Genomic DNA, 23,269 nt, shown 5'->3' with positions numbered 1-23,269 from the left:
CCCCCCTTAGCTCCAGATGCGACTGCAATCCCTGCACGCACTGTAGTTACGCCCTTGACTGCAGCATTATTTTTGCTATGCAAAAAAAAACTATGAAAAAAACATAAACCCGACTGACCACGATTATCAGCCAGAACAGTCTTTATAGAGGCAGTCCCTAGTGCTTAACCTGAAGTGCAGTCAAACAAAGGCAGGTCAGAGGCAGTCGTCACACCTGAGCACTGGCGTATGAAAGCGTCCACTAGGCCTGAAACGCGTTGCATCCAATAGGCCTGAAACGCATTGCGTCCAATAGGCCTGAAACACGTTGCGTCCAATAGGCCTGAAACGCATTGCGTCCAATAGGCCTGAAACGAGTTGTTCCAATAGGCCTGAAACGCGTTGCGTCCAATAGGCCTAAAAATCGTTGCGTCCAATAGGCCTGAAAATCGTTGCGTCCAATAGGCCTGAAATGCATTGCGTCCAATAGTCCTGAAATGCATTGCGTCCAATAGGCCTGAAATGCATTGCGTCCAATAGGCCTGAAATGCGTTGATTCCAATAGGCCTGAAACGCATTGCGTCCAGTAGGCCTGAAACGCGTTGCGTCCAATAGGCCTGAAACGATTTGTGTCCAATAGACCTGAAAGGCCTGAAAGTTACACCTCTGACATCAGCTGTCTATAAAGTGGAGCATATAGGAGTCTGTATTCTGCAAATGAGAAGTAAAGTTCACCGGTGAGAAGTCAGTCTCATACTGTAACTTGTGACTGTCTAACTCATTTTCTTTAACGGAGGCAGTCCGGTTAACCCTTTACTTATCTGTGTTTATTGTGCCTGGTTTCAGTAAGTGACAGATGTGAGGACTGTACAGAAGCGAATAGCAGACGCAGAGGAGGCGGTGGCTTATATTAACAAAGAAGAAGCACTGTATAAATGGGACCTTACAACATACCCTGAGCTGGATTCTTCAAAAGTCAACATCGAACCTTACCAGAAACTTTTTGCACTGATTTACAAATGGCAAAAAACTGAAAAAAAGTATGTGCACCCCATTGGGGAATTCTGAGTTAACTCTTGGCATGCCGTTATTTATTAACACCAGACGTGATCTGAAGTGGAGAGTAAATGGTACATTTAAACAAGCTGATGATCATTCCCAATTATCAGCCCATGTAAATGTGCCTGTAATCACCCGATGAACAAGCAAAACACTAATTCGTTGGGAACGAATCATTTATGGCAGCAAAAATCATCTTTATCTACAGCACTTCGCCCCTTGTAACCTTATAGGGACAAAGTATATCTAATAACCAATCGTTCTGTCCCCATCACTGTTCTTCGGTCCTGGAAATAACCAAGCGCCAAAAGTCTTGCATATATTACAAGGGGATTATGTGTTATTAAAGGGCTGTCCGGCCTTGGGGCACAAGTCTGCAGTCACTCCATGTGACTGCAGTCATGTGAATCCTCACAGCATGTGTACTGTGCGCGTAATAAGGATTCTCCAGCATCGGGAGCACAGGCATGTGACAGCAAGTATGTGATTTGCATATATACGGTCACATCCCAACTAGACATATCCGGCCTTGCTCAATGCAAGCACATTGAGTGGAGCCAGACACGTCTAGTCGGAATGTGGTCTGAAGTATGCAAATCACATACTTGTGGTCACATAACAGCCCGTTCCCGGCACCGGAAAATCCTCGCAGTGCGTGCAATTTGAGAATTTAAAAGTCTGCAGTTACATAGACTGTAGACTTGTACCCCAAGGCCGGACAATCCCTTCTGCAAAATAGGAGATAAATGTATGATCGGTAGGGGTGCTCTAATACTGAGGACAGAGGTTCCAAAGTCTGCTGTGTGAATGGAGTGATCGTGCGCATGCATAGCCAGTGCTCCATTCATGTCTGTGGGAGCAGTCATGCGCATGCATAGCCATCACTCCCATAGATGCACACATGCTTCATTCACAAAGCTGTATCTAGGACCACCGCTTTCAAAACTGCTGGGGGCTGCAGCAGTCAGACTCCCAGTGATCAGACATTTATCAACAACCTTGTGGATAGGTGATTAAACATTATTTATGGGACAACCATAGCCATAGATGTAGAAGAGAAAAAAAGCAGAATAAACAGTAATAGATGAGCTAAAAACATGAAATTTATCAAAATATGTCTTGAAAAATCTCACGCTTCCAGGTGGATCGACGGCGCTTTCCTTGACCTGAACGGAGAAAGCATGGAAGCCGAGGTGGACGAATTCCTCCGAGAGGTCTACAAGATGATGAAACTGTTTCAGCAGAAGCAGAAGACGTTAGAAGAGGAGAAGAAAAAGGCGTCTCAACACCGGACACTGTCTGAAGATAAGGATTCGGTGGACGAGGAAAAGAAGGAAAGCCGCATAGTTCTCATGTGTTCTGCCATCACCGAGCAAATCAAGGCTTTTAAGGTAGATGCATCAAATAATGGATATATCAGTAATCTGGGCCCGGTTTGCTGGAGCGCGCTGTTACCTCCCAATCCCAGCCAACTTTAGCACAGTGGTTACTATCGAGACAGCAGCGGTGGTCGGTCTCCTAGGCAACGATCTGTAAACAAAAGAAAAGTCTTAATATCTCAAGAACGGCTGCAAATGTCAAGAAGCAGTAAATTGCAAAAGTGCAGGTTTTTACAATATCTATGAAGATGGGAATAACCCTTTAATTCATTTTTGTAGCCGTAATCCCGGGACACTGATTATGATTGACTCCTTTTCAGGAATATATCCCTCTGGTGAGCATCCTTTGCAACCCATGCCCCTCCTATATATCCATCCTGGCCTCCATGTGTCCAGCCTGCCCCCCTTCATATATCCATTCTGTCCCATATATCTATATATATCTATATCTATATCATATATATATATAACAGTTTTGATTTATATATATCCATCCTAGCCCCCCCATATATGCATCCCACCCCACCCCATATATCTATCCAGGTCCCCACGTGTCCAGCTTGCCCCCCTTCACCTCCATGCGTCCATCCAGGTCCCCACGTGTCCAGCTTGCCCCCCTTCACCTCCATGCGTCCATCCAGGTCCCCACGTGTCCAGCCTGCCCCCCCTTCAGCCCCATGCGTCCATCCAGGTCCCACGTGTCCAGTCTGCCCCCCCTTCAGCCCCATGCGTCCATCCAGGTCCCACGTGTCCAGTCTGCCCCCCCTTCAGCCTCATGCGTCCATCCAGGTTGCCACGTGTCCAGCCTGCCCCGCTTCAGCCCCATGCGTCCATCCAGGTCCCCACGTGTCCAGCCTGCCCCCCCTTCAGCCCCATGCGTCCATCCAGGTTGCCACGTGTCCAGCCTGCCCCCCCTTCAGCCCCATGCATCCATCCAGGTACCCACGTGTCCAGCCTGCCCCCCCTTCAGCCCCATGCATCCATCCAGGTCCCCACATGTCCAGCCTGCCCCCCCTTCAGTCCCATGCATCCATCCATGTCCCCACATGTCCAGCCTGCCCCCCCTTCAGCTCCATGCGTCCATCCATGTCCCCACATGTCCAGCCTGCCCCCCCTTCAGCCCCATGCGTCCATCCATGTCCCCATGTGTCCAGCCTGACCCCCCTTCAGCCCCATGCGTCCATCCATGCATCCTGGGTAGGTGTTTATGCCCCTGCATCCATCCATCCTGGGTAGGTGTAAATGCCCCTCCAGCCATCCATCCTGGGTAGATGTATATGCTTTTCCATTCATCCATCCATCCTGGGTAGGTGTATATGCCCCTCCATCCATCCATCCATCCATCCATCCAATCTATCTATCTTTCTATCCCTTCCTTTCTGAGATAAGCTGCAATAATGCATTTGTCCTTTGCTACACCTTTGCACATACGCCATATACCTAATCAGTGGCCTTGTTATCAGCTGCTACTCTTTTAATTCAACTGTCCCATCAGTTGGGTGTTGCTGAGTACCACGCATTTAAAAAAAATGTGGGGCCGTTGCGATTTCTTTAGTGAAATGCTGGCTCCCTCTGAAAGAGCACTGACTTCTTTAATTTTCTATCTATGGATGAAAAAAAGATAAAAAAAAGTTTGGTCCGAGATGTTGTTTTAAAGTGCTACCTATGTCTGTCAATCAGAGCATCCTATTGGTTTTCACCCAGGCAGATAGATTGCTTGCAATAGATGTAATGAGTGAATGGAACAATGGAATAATGCAAGAGAATGGGACAATGGAACAATGGAATAATGCTAGAATGGAAGAATGGAACATCATTGCACATGTCATAATGGGCTCCTAGCCTTTATCTGGCTGTGCTTCGGCAGTCAGCTACAGTCTGCAGGGAGCCTGCAGACTAGGAAGAAGGTGGACCGCCGCTTGTTTGTTCACTAATTAGTTATCCTCTCCCCATCCCCTTGTCTGCAGGTACATGGGACATTGGGGGGGAGGGGAGAATGTTTGAAAATAGGCAGACTCATGCAGATTAAAAATGCATGCGTGGGCTGCAGCTGCAACAAGCAGTAAAGTTGTGGGTTTTAAGATGTCTATTGATGAACAACATGTCCTCCTAAGGGGAGTCTTTGTCCCTATCCCTACAATGGGTGCATTCTTGAAGCCAGGGTGCAGTCATAGGCCAAAACCAATTCAGGTTATCGCTTCTCGGCCTTTTGGCTAACATCAAGTGTAGTATCTGTTCTCATTTAGTATGTGTGCTTAGCTTTTACCAATATATTGCATTGCAATGTTATCTATCTATCTATCTATCTATCTTCCCGGCTGCTTGTTTTCCCTCTATCCACACCCTCCTCTTCTTTGATTGACAGCTCTGGCTTCATAGAACCAGAGAAGGAAGGAGACAGAGGTAAAACAAGCAGGTGGGAAGGTGTATATAAAGGATTGGCCCACGCCGTGATCCACGGAGCGCTTGTACTTGGTTTCAACAGTCATTCTGTGCTGACAGTCCCTTTAAAATCAGTGTTTCCCAAACTCCAGTCCTCACGGCCCCCCACAGGTCATGTCTTCAGGATTTCCATAGTATTGCACAGGTGAGAGAATTCCGGATTCCTTGATGATACTTTCATCACATGTGTAATACTGAGGAAATCCTGAAAACCTGACCTGTTGGGTGCCATGAGGACTGGAGTTTGGGAAACACTGCTTTAAATGGAGCGGTGCTGCAGTTTTATTATTCAGCAATTAGCAGGATCCCCCAACAATTTCTTAAGCAATGAGAAAATGCAGTCCCTAATGATGTCCTCTGACAATAAGCGGATGACGGACAGCAGATGCATTGGGTTCTGCATTTCTTGGAGAATGGGATGGGGCAGCTTCTGTCTTCTCAGTGATACAATCAGGAAGGAGATGCAGCGTGAGACAATCCCTGTCTACATCTTTGATCTGATCATCAATACAGAGGGCTGATTGGTGAAGACAGAGGGAAAGGCTAATAAAATTATTAAAAAAAACTTCGTTTTTCGGCTGCCACTTCCTCTGGGGTCAGTATGCCAACCTCATTGACTTCATAGCACTTGCCAGAGTGGGCAGACACGATTTTATTGCCTTTACACACGTCACCTCCACACAGGGCGATGCTGCTACGACGCCTCTGTAGTGATCAAACATTGAGTCAAACAGCAGGGCTTTAAGAGGGCTGCCCTTTTCAATCTTGGGACTAAAACACAAAAATAAGACATCCTGTTAAAGGGGATAAAGGTAAGTAAACTGCGTTCAGTCCAGAGTGATGAATTCCAAAAGACAAAGTTTATTCCGCCATCACATAACGTTTCGACCTGTTATAGGTCTTTATCAAGTATATACAAAGACATAGAGGGATACTGATCCCCTTTAAGGAAAATCAGTGGCCAGAACCCTTTAAATTCCCCTTAAATGGTCCAAAACTGAAACTGTGGGAACAATATAATCCACTTAGGGTTCAAACTTACAGTCAAGGGTTTGATAAAATTATCTACACCCTTGTGTCTCCAGAAAGCATAGCGTACGTTCACGTGCTGAAAATGCCGACCAGTGCTGGAGTGAGCAGAGGTCCGCAGCTTGTGACACTCCTGCTGTAGTGAAACTACAGATCCCAGCAGACTGACGGTCTCTCATCAAGTTATGCTGGGAGCCGCAGTTTCACAAATAGTGCTAGAGGATCCATGTCAGAAATATGAGGCTGCCACTAGGGTTTCTCCCACAAATATGTAATCGGACGTGGAGCAGATCTGCACGTGGATGAGCCATATTCTCTATCTGTGAACATACTACTCCTTCACTCAGATTCTAAGTGGTTCTGCAGCGCATCTGTGCAAAGCAAGCTGTCAATCAAAATCCGGGCCGGGTTTACAGCCGTCACCCCTGATATAGCGAGAGGTGCTGTGATCCAAGACTGTAGCCGCTCCGTGCACAACGATGAGTGAAGGCCGGCGGCTGCAGGGAGGAAAGAAGTTAATTTTCTCCCGGTACCTACACTATCAATAAGGCGGCCGGGCAGCATTGTAACAATATTTATCTGCAGATTAACCCTATACCTGCAGGTACATAGCATTTTCCAAGGTGACAGGTTCCCTTTAATAAAGAGAAGATGGATAGAGCCGCATTAGTCCGTACTCACGGTGGAAGCCTCCTGACAACTTCTTGAAGAACACTTTCCACATTTGTTCCAAGCTTCCCCGACATCTAATAGAAATAAACAGAGAAATGAATTTCTTAATACAGTTTAGAACTCGGCTACAACGAATCAGAAGAAATGAAACCTGTTTGAAGCTGACAAGCAATCAAGCCCCTCCGTAAGCCACACAGAACATGGCTACTTATGTCATCTGCAGGTGATTAAAGGAACCTGTCATGCTGAAATGGTATAAGATCTGTAGGGGATGTTGTAGAGCAGAGAAGTTGATCAGACTGATAGACATATCTGTGGGAAGAGAGTCAGCAAAACTGGCATTTTATGCAGTGAAAAGTCCTGCCGTATGTACACTAGTCCAGTGGGCGGTCCTACTAAGTGATTGACAGTTCCCTGTATGACCATGCAGGCAAAGATAGCTGTCAATCACTAGTAGGACCGCCCACTGGACTCATCTGTACAAACAGCAGGATTCCACTGAATAAATTGATACAGGAAAAACATCTATCTTTGTACCGTATTAGCCAGTAGATAGAAGAGTATTTAGATTTGAGAGTCCTCAGTGGTTGATACCATCTTTTCCGTTAGCCATTAAAAGGTAACAAATTGCAGGCTTTCCAGACTACTCAGGTCTCAGGTCTGCCTGATGAAGAAGCCTGAGTCGTCTGGAAAGCTTGCAATTTGTTACCATCTTTTCCGTTAGCCATTAAAGGTATCAACCACTGAAGACTCTCAAATCTAATGAATAAATTACAATTTATACTGAATCTTCTCCCACAAACCTATATATCGTTCTGCTCAGTTTCTCATAGATAAAACCTGTACATCTGAATGGGGCTTTAATGTTGTTATTACAATCATGTAACCGCAGATCACAAAATCTTTCATATGATCATTTTTTTAACACCTAAAACCCCAATGGATATTTATGTTTACTAAAGGATTCCTTCCCCATTCTTTTGGCAGCTCTTCTTTAGGTATGGACACAGACCGGCATCCGGCATAAAGACATCTGGAGACTTTTCCTTTTTCTGTGATATTGGATAATCTTGTTCATTTCTAACGCTTTAAATCTTTCAAATTCTTTCTGAAAAATGTATCATAAAGGGACTTTCTCAGGTCAGTTTTGCTTGTGGTTGTGTTACCATTATTTGTGCCAAATGTATCAAAGTGTTGCACAATGTTTGATAAATGTTTATGTAGCACTTCCATCTATCTTTATTTATTTTACTCACTTATATGGCGCCATTAATTTCACAGCACTTTACAGACATTATCATCACTGCCCCCATCGGGGCTCACAATCTACATTCCCTATCAGTATGTCTTTGGAGTGTGGGAGAAAACCGGAGAACCCGGAGGAAACCCACGCAAACACAGGGAGAACATACAAACTTCTTGCAGATGTCGTCCTTGGTGGGATTTGAACCCAGGATCCCAGTGCTGCAAAACAACAATGCTAACCACTGAGCCACTGTGTATCTTTATCCACTTTTAACGTCACCCGTCGTTCTTAGACCTGTGTGGCTTACCAAGCCCAATTTCTAAAAGTTGCAAGAGTGCTGTAAAATAGGAAGCTGCACATTTTTGCGCAAAAATTATGCGTCACAAAAGTTTTTTGCTTTTTTTTAACACCAAAAATTGATGTCAATTCCTCGCTACATTGCCCCTTTTCCAGCCACATTTTGTAGAAAAAAATAAAAAGACAAGGTACAGACAGCGGAGTTAAATTTACCTACAGGAATGATTTTGATCTGGAGCGCATCGTACCCGGATACAGTCACTAGCGGGAACGTCAAACATCTTCTCAATTTGTTTCTCCACCCTTTCCGGATCTGCATTCTTCAAGTCTATCTAAAAGCAAAAGTATAAATACTAATTATTTATCAAAGCTGGACAACATCTAGAAACCATATAAGAAAACTGGCTTAAAATATAGTGTGAACAAGAGTTTAGGGAGAGATGTACAACTGGCACTGGCCTATAAAAGGGATTGTGTAATCGTACAAAACTAGCAAAAATGGAAAGTGCCTGGAAAACAAGGAACGTGCAATTTACCTCTTAGTAAAAATCCTATGCTTTCTCAAGAACAGAGGAATTTTAATTTCATAATTTTTTAATCAAATAATTTTTATTGAAAAACTCAAACTACAAATATTCCATGTTTCAAATAACATACATGACATAGTAATTCCATAGTAAAAATATGAACAAAGTATCTGAACTTCAATTCCCATAACCCACCCTAAACCCAAATCCCAACACTCCAGAGAGAACCATTTTCAGAGCAGTTCTAGAATAACGGACTATAGCATTCGTAGAAGGGGAAGAAGATAAAAAAGTGACTAACAAAGGGGTAGCAGCGTTTTAATGTTATCATTTACAGCTTGATGCCTGAGCCGGGGAGTGCACGCTGAAAACTGTTGCAGGCTGCTGTAATCACAGGACACAAGCAAACAGCATGGCATTTCCTATCAGCAGGGAGGAAGTAAAGGGCGACAGCAATGAAAGTCTCCTCCTACTCCGCTCCATATTGAAATGAATAGTGTGCATCCTACAAATGAGATGCATACAGCAAACAATTGATTTTCCATACATAGGTTTTGAGTTGACCACTGGATATACACATGTGTATCACTAATTACCAGAACTGGAAATCGAAAAAAAAGACGAGCAAGTTTGGGGTGAATCCAGCCTTCATTACTGCACAACCGCTCAGAGGGATCGGTACTAGGAACAGCAGGAGTGCCGGCGATGTTCACAGATTTACCTGCTGCGGGACTGAAGGAGTCTGATCGTGCTCGGCTCGAAGCTTTTTACCTTGTTTACGACAGGAATAATTGAAAGCTGTGCTTCAAAGGCGAGGAAGAAGTTTGCCACCGTCTATTAGAAAATAGACAAACTTAGGATAGAAACAATATGAACATATACCCTGCTATAAGTAAGTAAAAAGCAATAGGAAATATATATAATATAGGGTACTTAGTAAACATGTTGTTTGATTAAAAAAAAGGCATCCCACCAGCACCAAGGTGTACCCAGTCAGTTATGTGAAGTATATAATAAAATACACTTTAGTACAATATTAGTATCTTGTCCCTTTAAATCTGCAGCTACTTCTGTCACCATGGTAACTGCATTCATACTCGGCCAATAGGATTGCTCGGTTTGAATTTGAAGAAAAAAAAAAAAAGTTCTATATGGTCAGTTTGTTCCATCTCATCTGAGTGTGAAGACAGACACCTGCGATCAGCGAGATTATAGGTATAACACGTGATATAATATAACGGACGGAGCCACATCCCATCACACGCACTCAGCGACCACAACTGACAGGAATCAGCACATTTATCAGAGGAGAAGTCATTATTCCCCAACACATGATAAGTGACAACTTCTAGATCTGCTGGGAACCCAACTAATCCCTGCTAGTACCTCCCCGGACCACCGCTCCATTCATTCTCTATGCAGGAGAAAGCGGAGTACAGCGCCCCCCATAGAGAATGAACGGACCGGCGGTTGAACATTTGCACTTCGCTCACTTCTATCTATAAGTGCTGTTCTGCTGATTGGGTCATAGCGGCCAAACCCACCGATCTAAGAGTCATCACCTATCCAGAGATCAGTGAGAACTTGTTCCAACTAGACATCCCCTTTAATGGAAGAGATCACATATCTAACAGCCAATCCTATTCATTCCCAATCTTCCCTGTGCCCAGTAATGCCCCTGGGTATATCGCCACTATGAGCCAATCACCAAACCCTCTGCTGACTGTTCCCCATGTTTTATAGAGCTTGGAGACGTTTCTACAAGAGAAGATCTCAGCGGCCACCATGGGGATGGGTTACTCTGCCAGCGATGGAGCAGGTAGTATCCACCAGCCTGTGATATTTCACCTTCCTCCATATTCTGCTGTTACATGCGTTTCTTCAGCTTTACCTCTTCCCAACAGAACCAATTGATGTTTTTTCTGTTTTTTCCTTCGCTTTTTCCAAGGGCTATAACTTTTTCATGTCTGTCCACATAGTGTGAGGTCTTGTTATTTTGTAGGATGAGCGGTACTTATAAATCACACCATTCATTTACCACATAGTACTAGAAAACGGGGAAAAAAGTCCAAGTGCAGTAAAAGTGCGAGGAAAAAAAAAGCCTGACCCTGTTTTTCTGGGAAGGGTTTTAACGGCGTACATAGTGTGGTAAAAATGACCTGGTAATAGGATCCTACTCCTCAGTGTGATTACAGCAAGACCAAACTTCTCCAATAGTTTTGGCAAAAGAAAAAAACTTATTTTTGATGGTGTCACCATTTTTTCTGAGACCCGTAACATTTTCATTTTTCGGGTTGATGGAGCTGTGTGGGGGCTTATTTTTTGAAGGGCAAGAGGACTTTATTGATAACATTTTGGGACACATATGACATGGTCATCGCTTCTTACAGGGTTTTCTGCAGTATTTTGGCGAACGAAAAAAATGTAATTTTGTCTTTTTGAATTTTTTTCTGTGTTCACTGATCGTTTGTTTTTTATATTTGGATATATTGTATTTCTCTGAAAGAGACCATACCACAAATGTGTATATTTTTATTATCTTTATTTTTAGTGGGAGGTGAGCTGAACGTGTGGGGTTTTAATATTTTAAACTTTTTTTATTTTTTTTAATTTTCACTGCATTTGTATACATTATCTGATTGCTTGTGCTATATACAGCGATACCACAGTAATGCTCCATATAGCAAAATCACGGTCTTCTTTACAGCCCAAATGAAGCTTTATGATGACAGGCACGGAGGCTTCAGCAGACCCCCGGATGTCATAGCAGTCCATCTGCACCCTGTGATCGCGTCACAGGAGCGCCGGTGGGCGCATGGAACGATGCGACCCAATGCCGGTGCACTGTTAATGCTGCTGTTAGTGATTGACAGCAGCACTGAACAGGTTAACAGTGGTGGGCAGATCTTCGCTCCACTCGCAGCTCTTAGAGGCAGGTCCTGGTTGTTTGTTACAGCCATTATCTGCCATGTACGGGGCGAGCTGACTCTGCTCCATACACCAGCTACTGACTTATACCATACACGTACGGCAGATGTTGGTAAGGAGTTAAAGCGGTTGTCCAGATTTGGGGTCATTTGTTTTTTTTACTTTAATGCAAGTATTTGGGGCTAAAATTGATTTCTGTAATTGAGTTTCATTAAAAATGTTGCCTTCTGTAGCATCTGTGCTGCACTGTCTATTCCTGGCTGCAAAATTAGCTAACTGAGAATCTATCAGTGAGCTCCTTCTGACAGTCTTAAGGAGGATCATTTGTGGCCTGCTGGAGGTCATTTTGCAGGGCTCTGGCAGTGCTCCTCCTGTTCCTCCTTGCACAAAGGCGGAGGTAGCGGTCCTGCTGCTGGGTTGTTGCCCTCCTACGGCCCCCCTCCATGTCTCCTGGTAGCGTCTCCAGCCTCTGAACACTACGCTGAGACACAGCAAACCTCGTTGCCACAGCTCTCACTGATGAGCCATCTTGGATGAGCTGCACTACCTGAGCATCTTCTGTGGATTGTAGAGTCCGTCTCATGCTACCACGAGTGTGAAAGCACAACCAACATTCAAAAGTGACCAAAGCATCAGCCAGAAAGCATTGGTACTGAGATGTGGCCTGTGGTCCCCACCTGCAGAACCACTCCTTTATTGAGGGTGTCTTGATAATTGCCAATAATTTCCATCTATTGTCTATTCCATTTGCACAACAGCATGTGAAATTGATCGTCAATCAGTGTTGTTTCCTAAGTGGACAGTTTGATTTCAGAGAAGTTTGATTTACTTGGAGTTATATTCTGTTGTTTAAGTGTTCCCTTTATGTTTTGAGCAGTGTACATAAAAAAATTACTGCAGCTTTAATGCTATTTATTACGTCTCAGGTAACTGTGACTAACTATACAGCATCAAAAATACCAAAAAGCTTAAATCTCCAATGGAAGCCAATAGCACCAGTGAGAACACGGCATAAGCGTAATCCAAAGGAAGAGGGGGACATTATTCACTCCAGTTTGCTGCGGCCCCTCGGGAGTATAGGTTGCTGCACGGTAGTCTGCATTCTGTGTAAAACAGGAAAAACACTTTTACTTAGCGGGATGAGGTCAGTAATGGCGCTCTGTCAGTTGAGGGTTGCGTTTCCTGAGAAGAGGGCAGAAGAGGGCAGAAGAGGGCAGAAGAGGGCAGAAGAGGGCAGAAGAGGGCAGAAGAGGGCAGAAGAGGACAGAAGAATCGATCCTACAACATAAAGGAAGAAGCAGAACAACATCTGCCATTACATCAAAAGGTATTTGAGAGGAAAGAGGAACACCATGTGGACCATCCTGCTGGGACCTCTCTGCCGATATCATCATACGGCAATACCGGCTGGTAAGTAGAAATCCACCAAAGTAATAATAGCAGGATAGTAGTAATCTAGAGGTAGTATATCAGTATTAGTGTAATTTGAGTAATACTACTAGTGATAATAGTAAGAAAGTAATAAAATAACAGTAGTAATAGTAGTAGGTAGAATAACAGTGTGATCCAGGGTTCTAGGACTGATCGCCTTTTCTCGGGGTCAAGAAGGAATTTTTCCGCTGTGACACAAATTGACTGAAGGTGTCCTGAGGTTTTTGCCTTCTTTTGGATCAACACTGTAGGTATAGGGTAGTATTAGTAGTAATAGGAAAGAAGAATAATACCGTAATAAGATAGCAGGTTATTATTATTAATAATAAATATAAACTAGTTATATCTATAGAAAGAACAAAGAGTAAATAAAAATAATTATAGACGTAGTTCAATCAATACTGTAATATTAAATAGTTATAGAAAAATTAGAGTAGTACTTTAATAAGAAAGCAGGACATAAGACAAAATATATAAAAAAAATTATATTAAAAACTGTAGAAGTACATTTAGTACAGCAATAGTAATTACATAACTAGTAACATAATTAGGTTTGATCCAGGGTTCTAGGACTGATCGTCTTTTCTCGGGGTCAAGAAGGACTTTTTCCCCTGTAACACAAATTGGCTGAAGGTGTCCTGGGTTTTTTGCCTTCTTCTGGATCAACACTGTAGGTATAGGGCAGTATTAGTAGTGATAGGAAAGAAGAATAATACTGTAATAACATAGCACAATGTTAATAATAACCATCTCAAATATTTAGATTTATAAAAACAAATTAAAATAACTCCAGTAGTACAATAATTAGCGTAATATTATATAACTTGTAATAATATTATTAGGTTTGATCCAGGGTCCTAGGACTGATCGCCTTTTCCATAGGTCAAGAAGGATTTTTTTCCCCTAGGAAACATATTGGCGTTAGGTGTCCTGGGGTTTTTGCCTACTTCTGGATCAACAGCTTTAGGCAAAGGGATTTTAGTAATACCATTATTAGAATCACAAGTATAATAAAAAAAAATTAATTAAATTTTTTTAATTAGTGTTATAACAGTTACAATTAATTGCATTATTGAAATAATAATAAGTAGTAAAAATGGTGGTAATAATAATACAAAAAACTAGTCCCAGTTACTAAGTTAGTGTAGTGTTAGTGTAGGGACCCATCTGAAGAGGTCGCCTTGACGTTGGCAGATGGGCTCGCACAATTTGCTCAAAATGTGCGCTAAGAACCTCATATTTCTATGTATAGGAGATCTAGCAGTAATTCCATTCAGGAGATAGATATCTGTGTACACACACACACTTTGTTATATAATTTTGTGCAGCACACAGTGCAGGGATACAGGTACAGGGCGAGAGTGTTACAGTGATATTATAACTCGGCCTAAAGGATAAAATGCTGATAACTACAGATCCTGGAAACACATCCGAAACTAGACCTTGTAAGTAACTGGTTCCCAGCTAGTGGTGAATATGTACAGGGCAGTCTGGTACCAAGACCCGCTCTATAGGACACATTATCATCAGGCAGGTCCTGTCAGGGTTCTTACAAGATCGGCGGCAGAAGTGTGGCTGTATAACACAGTCCTGCTCCAGCCACCGACAGTGGAGCCAACCCGGATCCTGGCAGCTTAATCCACTGTATGACACAGTAGGGGGCTTCCACAGCATTTAGGCACTTTAGACAGGAGAGGGAGGCGCGATCATGGTGCTGATGAGTTTCTATGGCAGCCGAGATCTAACAATGGACCCCATGACGGCCATCTTACTGCTCCTATTAGACCCCGGCTGAGGAAAGGTCTATGAGGACACCGGTCAGACTTATGTCGCCTGCTCTGCACATATTAGAAATGCCTAGGGCTGATTAGTTTGCCATTTGTAAATCTGATCCAGCAGTGCTGGGCTACCACTGACGTGATCAGGGCTATTGAGCTCCTAGATTGGGCAGAGGAGCTCAGTCTTCAGCAGGAGCTGGCCGAGGAGAGCGGAGCAACTTGCATGGGGCTGCTGCACAAGAAGTAACTCAAAAGGTGGAGATTTACCCGGAGACGTGGTGCCCGGGCTGTGATCTGCTGTGCAGGCTGCATAGACGATGCCTCCTAGGACCCGAACTTCACCCCTAACAGGCACAGTAGAGCTCGGACCGACAAGTTCTTTTGCATTGGAGGAGAGACCCTTTTCGATATCTGACCAGGTCCCCTGGGCTCCCCACCCTCTGGGACTCGCATCTGTGGTAATTGTGCTAGCGACCCCAAGTACCCAGGGAACCCCTCGAGATTGGTGGCAGGATGAGCCCAACCTCTATAAAGATTTTACTGACCGGGGTGATAAGGACATCGTCCCTTCCAAGTGCCCTTAAGAGAAACTTCATTATGTATCAGATCCCACTGTAAAACCCTGGAATGGTATTGTGCTCACAGAACCCACGATATCAGGGTACCCAACAGGTACATTGCACCTCCAAGGGACATGACCGAATTTGCTATGGCTTTCTTCACCTGGCCCCTCATTTATTGTATTTTAGCTTCCGGGAGGTAGCACTCTTGAGATTCGCAATCCCCAAAAACTGCTGAACTGTCGAGTAATCTGGATCGTGTGCTCGCGATTCCAGACGAAATCCATGACAGTGATGGCAGGGTGAGATATTGCGTGATCTCCCCGGTGTCGTCTCTGAGGAATCCCTGACGCTGCGCATTAAAAAGAATATTGCACAGTGACAAGATCCTGCTGAGCAACTGAGTTAGAATTGACACATGCGCAGAGTAGCAGGGACTAGCCCATCCCCTGAAACAGGCATCACTGATGACGCTTCATTCAGGGTGGGGAAAGAGGCAGCAGCAGGGACCGCAGCCTCTGCTCCCTGATCACGTCCGTCTTCATATCCCAGGATGCACTGGGGATTTTCAAACTAAATGTTATCAAACAGGAAGTTGGTAAAAAAAAACAAATGAATACACACATACAAACACACCCCAGTTAGATAAATTTAGATTAACTTTTAATTAAAGTATATTAGAAAAGCAATTACCGTATTTTTCGGACTATAAGACGCACCTAGGTTTTAGAGGAGGGAAAAAAAAAAAAAAAATTAAGCAAAAAATTGTTCATGATGCACTTTTAAGGGGGAGGGGGTCTTCTGGTATAGGGGTAATACCCAATTCTGACAATATCCCCTATCCTGGTATATATGCCCAACCCCCTTCCTTTTATACGTGGCCATCATCCCCGTCCAGGTACGCACGGCGGCCATCATCCCCGTCCAGGTACGCACGGCACCCCTCATCCCCATCCTGGTATGTATGGCCCCCTCATCTTTATCCTGTTTTGTATGGCCCCCTCATCCATACCCTAATATGCATGGTCCCCCTAATCCCCATCAGGCTGCACATAAAAAAAAAAAAATAAACACTTATACTCACCTTTCTTCTCTCTCCATGTGAGCCGCACGTCACTGCCATGCGCGGCTCACATGGAGAGATCAGCTGCCGGAAGTCACTGCTCCCCACGCCGGGTCTGTGTGCGCGGGGAGCAGTGACTTCTCTCCTTCATAGCCGGCACACAGCTTGGCCGCGCTGCGGCTCCTGCCGGGCTATAGCGTGTGCCCGCTTATTAAAAGGCATGAATATTCACCCCCTCCCCACGCCCATGAGCGTGGAGAGAGGTTGAATATTCATGCCCTTTAACAGCGGGCACAGGCGATTCCGGCAGCAGCAGGAGCCGCAGCGCGGCTACACTGTGTGCTGCTATTAAGGAGCAGTGAATATTCATTTTCTTTAGCAGCAGGGACAGTGTAGGCTACACCGCTGCCTCCTGTGCCCCGCTCCTCCACAGCTACCACTCCTCTCACACCCCACAATCTATAATATAACCGGGGATGCGGGTCTCTGTCCAAAGCCTCGATAGACTGCGCATGCATGACGCGCAGTCTGGCTCCAGACAGAAGACCGCATCCAGCCGTTACAGGTAAGAGGTGTATGGCGTCAGAGATCGCGGTTGTGTGTAGGCACTGAACGCACACTGCGATCTCCGGCGCCATACTTACCTGACCGGGAAGAGCGTTGCCGTGGCGCCTCTCTTCAGCGGAGACCGGGGGCAGAGTGAGACGTTGGATCGGCGCGTGCGCATAGCGCTATCCGGCGCCATTTTTATGAAGACACATTTACAGTGTGTCTTCAGCAAATTGGCGCCGGTCGGCGCTGTGCTCTGTCGCCGCACTCCTCCCCCGGCCTCCGGCAGAACAGGACGCTGCAGAGCTGGAGTACAGAGAAGAAAGGTGAGTATAACTGTTTATTTTTTTGGGGATGTGTGTATAGTGGGGGGGGATTAGGGAAGCCACGCATTCCGGGATTGGGGATGAGGGAAGCCACGCATACCGGGATTGGGGATGAGGGGAGCCACGCATACCGGGATTGGGGATGAGGGGAGCCACGCATACCGGGATTGGGGATGAGGGGAGCCACGCATACCGGGATTGGGGATGAGGGGAGCCACGCATACCGGGATTGGGGATGAGGGGAGCCACGCATACCGGGATAGGATGGCGGGGGCAGCACAAATACCAGGAGGGGGATACATACATATACACACACACACACACACACACACACACACACTAAAAAACGCACCCCCCATTTTCCTCCAAAATTTTGGAGGAAAAAAAGTGCGTCTTATAGTCCGAAAAATACGGTAGATTATTAAATTAAATAGAGATTTAGGATTAAATCAGTGTAGGGTACGGACAACCCCTTTAATGTTAATTGAAATCAAAACAGTTCCCCGTTGTATTAATAAGGCAGTGATTCCAACTGTATTACCACTGGGAGATCCCCAACTCACACTCCTATTTCCCGAGTGTCTTCCACGCCAAGCTTGGTTATGGAGGCTTTGGATTACCATCCATACTGTTCAGCACAGATCATACTTCTTAGGTCTTCATCGATCCCCCAGAACACAGCCCTGCATTACCGCGTCCTTCAGGCTTTGTCCAATTATTTTCTCCAAATTTGTTTGCCGATCAGTGGCAAGAGGCTGTTGAGCTACTCAATCTCCTTGTTCCTTTGGAAAATTGGCACACTCTTGCATATAACAGTAGAGAATGGCCAAATCTTACGGAGACACTGGTAGATCGCAACGAAACATGGAGAGAGCAGATGTTCAGCAGTGAACTTGGAGTCTCCCTCCTCTATGAAGCTTTGCCGTACACATCTGACTTACTCGTGAGGATTTCTTGTAATTCACATGTGCAAAAATAGTTCAATCCACAACTAAAATGCTTGAACCAACTCGTGGAAAACTGGATAAAGATAGATAAAAGGCACATTACCTGTGGGTAGCCCAAGTGTGAAGTAATTGTCAGGTCCAGGATTGAACTGGGCGATGCGATTACTTATGTATTTTGCTGCCTGTTCGCTGGCCAGGGCATAGTCATCAAGAATCACCAGCCGCATGATTGTGCCCACAAGCTCTCGCCTGGCAGCATGTGGCTAACAAACTGAAAAGAGAAGCGACACACAAGATAAGAGGTGACAATAATATACAAAAGAGGTAACACAATAATACACAGTCGTCAAGTTTGGAGACTGAAACACATTCTGGCTTTCATAAAGTTTGCTGCTTCAGTTTTTATAGTGTCAATTTGCATTAACTGTAGATTGTTATGAAGAATGATCAGATGAATTGTTAAAAAAAAAAAAAAAAAAAATGCATATTAATTTTTTCCCAAGGAAATTACTTAACCACAAAACCCCCATTTCCACAGTCATGCTTACTGAATTACAAGAGCAGGCTGGTGCTTCAAATCATGGTCTTCTGATTACCTTCAAGGAAACATGTGCAGTCATCATTGCTTTGCAGGCAAGGACATTGCTGCTTGTAAGATTGCCCCTAGATCAACCATTTATCGGGTCATTAAGAATTTAGTCTGCGGTGCATCATATACGTGCTGTGACGGATCAGCTCTTGGGTAGGCGCAGGTTCACACAGGAATGCAGTCCGCAGGTTTCAAAACAAACTGGTGGTTTATTAAATGTCCATAAACCAACCAGGAAAACAAAACATAACAGCTCTTTCAGCTGCTCGTAAAACTCGGCCCTTCAATCCGGGCCCACTAACTCCCTACACTATGTGTGCTGGAGCCTGCTTCTCCGGGTCCTACATCACCAAAGCTTGGCACTTCGGGGACACATACCTCCCGTCCACGACCTGTCCGGCAGCAACCTTACACCCCCCCCCCTCTGCCCAAAGCAGGGGGGGCTTGGCACCTTCTGCCACCATACAATAGATACACAAAAGGTATAACGCAGTGTTTCCCAAACCCCATCCTCACAGACCCCACAGGTCATATTTTCAGGATCTCCTTAGTATTACACAGGTGATTGAAGTATCATCAAGGCATCAGGAATTCTCTCACCTGTGTAATACTAAAGAGATTCTGAAAACATGACCTATGGGGGTCCGTAAGGATGAGGTTTGGGAAACACTGCTATAACAGAACAAAACTAAAAATAACCAGTCCATAAAGCACGGCATCAGCCGTTTAAATGTAGTGCTTTTCTCTGCCTCCAGCAGACTGAGCAGCACATGCAAGGTTTGCTCACCTTGCACAACACACAGCACCACTGAGACAGGCGCAGCTGTCTTAAATCAGGCCTTCCAAGACCTGGACTGGAGGTAAGTGAGCAGCTGTTTCCCCCCAACTCTTTCAGCTGCTCTTGAAACCCGGCCCTTTAATCCGGGCCCATTAACTCCCTCCCAGCACTATGTGTTCTGGAGCCTGCTTCTCCATGTCCTACATCACCGAAGTTTGGTACTTCGGGGACACATACCTCCCGTCCACGACCTGTCTGGCAGCCACCTTACATTGTGTTGCACTGAGTTAGACCAGAATTGAACCAGAAGATAACTGAAGGTAACTGCACAGCCAGAGTAAAAAATGTTTCTCTTTGTTTTCACTCTCACCCCTATAGTCCTACACGTTCTACTAACCCTTCTCATCCCTACACCTAGTAATGAACTGGTCATCTCTCCCTCCATCTCACCTCCTCCTCAGATCTGTTCCTCAACATACAATCCTCTGTCTCCAAACACAGACAGCCACCTCACGCTCTCTCCTGCTGCTCCTCACTGCTGGCGATATCTCTCCAAATCATGGCCCTCCTCACCACATCCCCACAGTCACTTCTACCTCTCATCCACAATCTATCAAATTTCCACAACCTTTCTAACCCTATACCCATTGCCCATCCCCCGCTTCCCCAATCCCACTAACAGGAGCTCTATGGAACGCTCTCTCCATCTGCAACAAACTTTCCTACATCCATGACCTTTTCATTACTAACAAACTTTCCTTCCTTGGCATCAATGGTACCTGACTCACCCCCTCTGACATGGCGTCTCCAGCTGCACTTTCATACGTTGGATTCCACCTTTCCCACACCCCATCAGCAAGCATGGCAAAGGAGTTTGTTTTCTCCTGTCAGATAACTGTACTCTGCTGCCCGACTAATCCACCTGTCACCCCCGCTATTCCCTGGCCTCTCCCCTCTGTCAATCCCTTCGCTGGCTCCCCATTATCCAGAGACTCCAGTTGAAAACCCTAACCATGACATACCAAGCCATCCACAACCTGTCTCCTCCATATAACCGTGACTTAGTGTCCCGGTACTTACCTGCACGCAACCTCCAATCATCACAAGATCTCCTTCTCTACTCCTCTCTTATCTCCTCTTCCCACAATCGCACGCAAGATTTCTCCCATGCATCCCCCTACTCTAGAACTCGCTACCCCAATATATCAGACTGTTGCCAACCGTGGAAACCTTCAAAAGGAAGCTGAAGACCCACCTCTTCTAACAAGCCTACAATCTGCAGTAACCACCGCTCCATCATACCACTGCACGACCAGCTCTACCCTCACCTACTGTATCCTCACCCATTCATTGTAGACTGTAAGCCCTCGCGGGCAGGGTCCTCGCTCCTGCTGTACCAGTCGGTGATTCGTTTTTGTTCAAGATTATTGTACTTGTTTTTTGCTATGTATATCCCTTTTCACATGTAAAGCTCCATGTAATAAATGGCACTATAATAAATAATAACTTAATAGGGGGAGGTTAATTTGCTGTGAAGAATTCAGGACTCCGAAGAAAGTCCAGCAAGTCCCTGTATCACCTCCTACATAGGATTCAGCTATGGAATTGGTTCAACATCTGTGCAGAGCTTGCTCAAGAATGGCAGCAGGCAGGAGTCAGTGCATCTGTACACACCGTGAGGAGAAGGATTTTGGAGGCTGTGCTGGTGTCAAGTAGGGCAGCAAAGAAACCACTTTTCTCCATGAAAAAGATTAAGAACAGGATTATAAAATGCAGTAAACTACAGTGATTGGATTACAGAGGACTGGGGTAAAGTTATTTCCCTGATGAAGGCCCCCTTCAAACTGTTAGGGACATATGGAAGAATGAATGTCCGGAGAAGAAAAGCTGAGCGCTACTTTGAGTCCTGTGTTATGCCAACAGTAAAGCACCCCGAGACGAGTCATGTGTGGAGTTATCCATCATCAAAAGGGAGTGGGCTCACTCACAATTATACCTAAGAACACAGCAATGCATATACCAGCATGACGGAGAATATGTCACAAGGCAAAAGTGACAACCAAGTGTCTGGGTAACTGACATTTTGGGTTCATGGCCAGTAAACTCTCCAGATCTCAATTCGATTGTGGTCACTCCTCAAAAAGCGGGTGGACAAACAGAAATGTATGTAGTGAGCTCCTAGCACTGATTAGACAAAAATTGTCCGTCGTCAGTCAGGATTTGGCCCAGCAGCCGATATCCAGCAGCCAAGGCGAAGGGAACGAGTCTTGAAAAATAAGGGTCAACACTGAATATTGAATCTTTCCATAAACTTGATGTATTTGTCAATAAAAGTGTAAAACTTATAAAATGCTGATAATTGTACTACAGTAACCACAGAAACATCTGACTAAAAGATCTAAAAACACTGAAGTGAACACCAAAATTTCTATCAGTCACAAGACTTTTGGCCAGAACTGTACATAAAGTGACACAAAACAAGATACAAGACATAGGTCAAAAAAAATTCTCCATCTTCTTCGTTACGTCAATCTGTGAAAAATGGGACTGCACTCAGATGTCATCTGAGTGCAGTGCGATCTTTTCCAAGAACTCATTAACTTGTATGGCCGAGCGTGATCCGAATATTAGATGAAACTCAAGCATAGTGATTTTTGTCCTCGGACAGACTGTCTATCGGGCCGTGCACATGTCCGATTTTTCTTCTTGGACAAACACTAGTCACAGTGCGATTCAATGTTTTGTCAGATCGCACTCCGACCGAAAACACTGCTATCTGGACCTGCCTTAACATTGCAACGCTAACAATAGTGATCTCAGCAAGGACTGCTGGGAGATTTCAGCTCAGAAGCCTGCAGATCTCTGAACGCAGCTCTAGACTATCACTGGCTGTAACTCAGGATTAGTAATCGATACGTTTTTCGAAAGTTACACAATAAACTATAATAAATTACTCTCATGTGAACACAAATTCTAAAGGAGAACTCTAACACTAAGATATTAACTTAAGGAGGAATTCACACCTCCGTGGTGGGATCCGAGGACCCGGCCCGGCTCTCCGGACCTGATCAGTGCCTCATCCATTCCTAGGAGGTAATCACAGATCAGCACTGGTGACCCAGCGGTTGTCAGGTCTGAGCTCGCTCCGTGGAGCACAGATGTGTGAATTCAGCCTTACAGAAGTTGTCCCAGAGTAGAAAGCCAGAGCTGTTGGATTACAGCGCCACCCCTGGGCACAGGCTGTGTGTGGCATTACAGCTCAGCACCTGTCACGTCACTAGACCGGAGCTGTAGTACCAGACACAACCTGTGGCCAGGACTGGCGCTCTGTGTTCCTTTTTCTCATGGACAAACCCTGTGCAGAAAAATACAGAATCCAGGAACCTCCAAACATGGCAGACATCGCCAAGTTCTAACAGTGCATAATGGGCGCAGCTCCAGCCATACTGTCAGTGACTGGAAACCTGGTTCATAGTCCAACTGCTGACAGGTGAGAGGCTGCGGCTCCCTGTAATCACCGGCTCTGACCCGTCACCGACCATTGCTGCTCTACAGCAGTCTATGTGCCGCTCTCTATAGTGCAGGGGACTAACCACATCCACAGGAAGCCAGGGTGCCCCCCCCCGGACTGAGACTGCCCCCCAGGAGCTCAGTGTGGGGTGCGCAGTCATCCGCCATGTCTCCCCAATA

The 23,269-nt window shown here is 45.2% G+C and overlaps 1 pseudogene; it reads left to right on the top strand.

Annotated features, from left to right (window-relative positions):
- Positions 1-4,610: 4,610 nt before the first annotated feature.
- Positions 4,611-4,728, top strand: LOC141239076 (U2 spliceosomal RNA; annotated as a pseudogene).
- Positions 4,729-23,269: the final 18,541 nt, after the last annotated feature.

This window comes from Phyllobates terribilis, unplaced genomic scaffold, assembly GCF_046119375.1.
Source record: "Phyllobates terribilis strain yellow unplaced genomic scaffold, ASM4611937v1 Scaffold_768__1_contigs__length_696390, whole genome shotgun sequence".
In the NCBI taxonomy this organism is placed as follows: domain Eukaryota; kingdom Metazoa; phylum Chordata; class Amphibia; order Anura; family Dendrobatidae; genus Phyllobates; species Phyllobates terribilis.
Note: the sequence above shows the minus strand (reverse complement) of the source record. Positions and strands in the feature narration are given on the sequence as shown.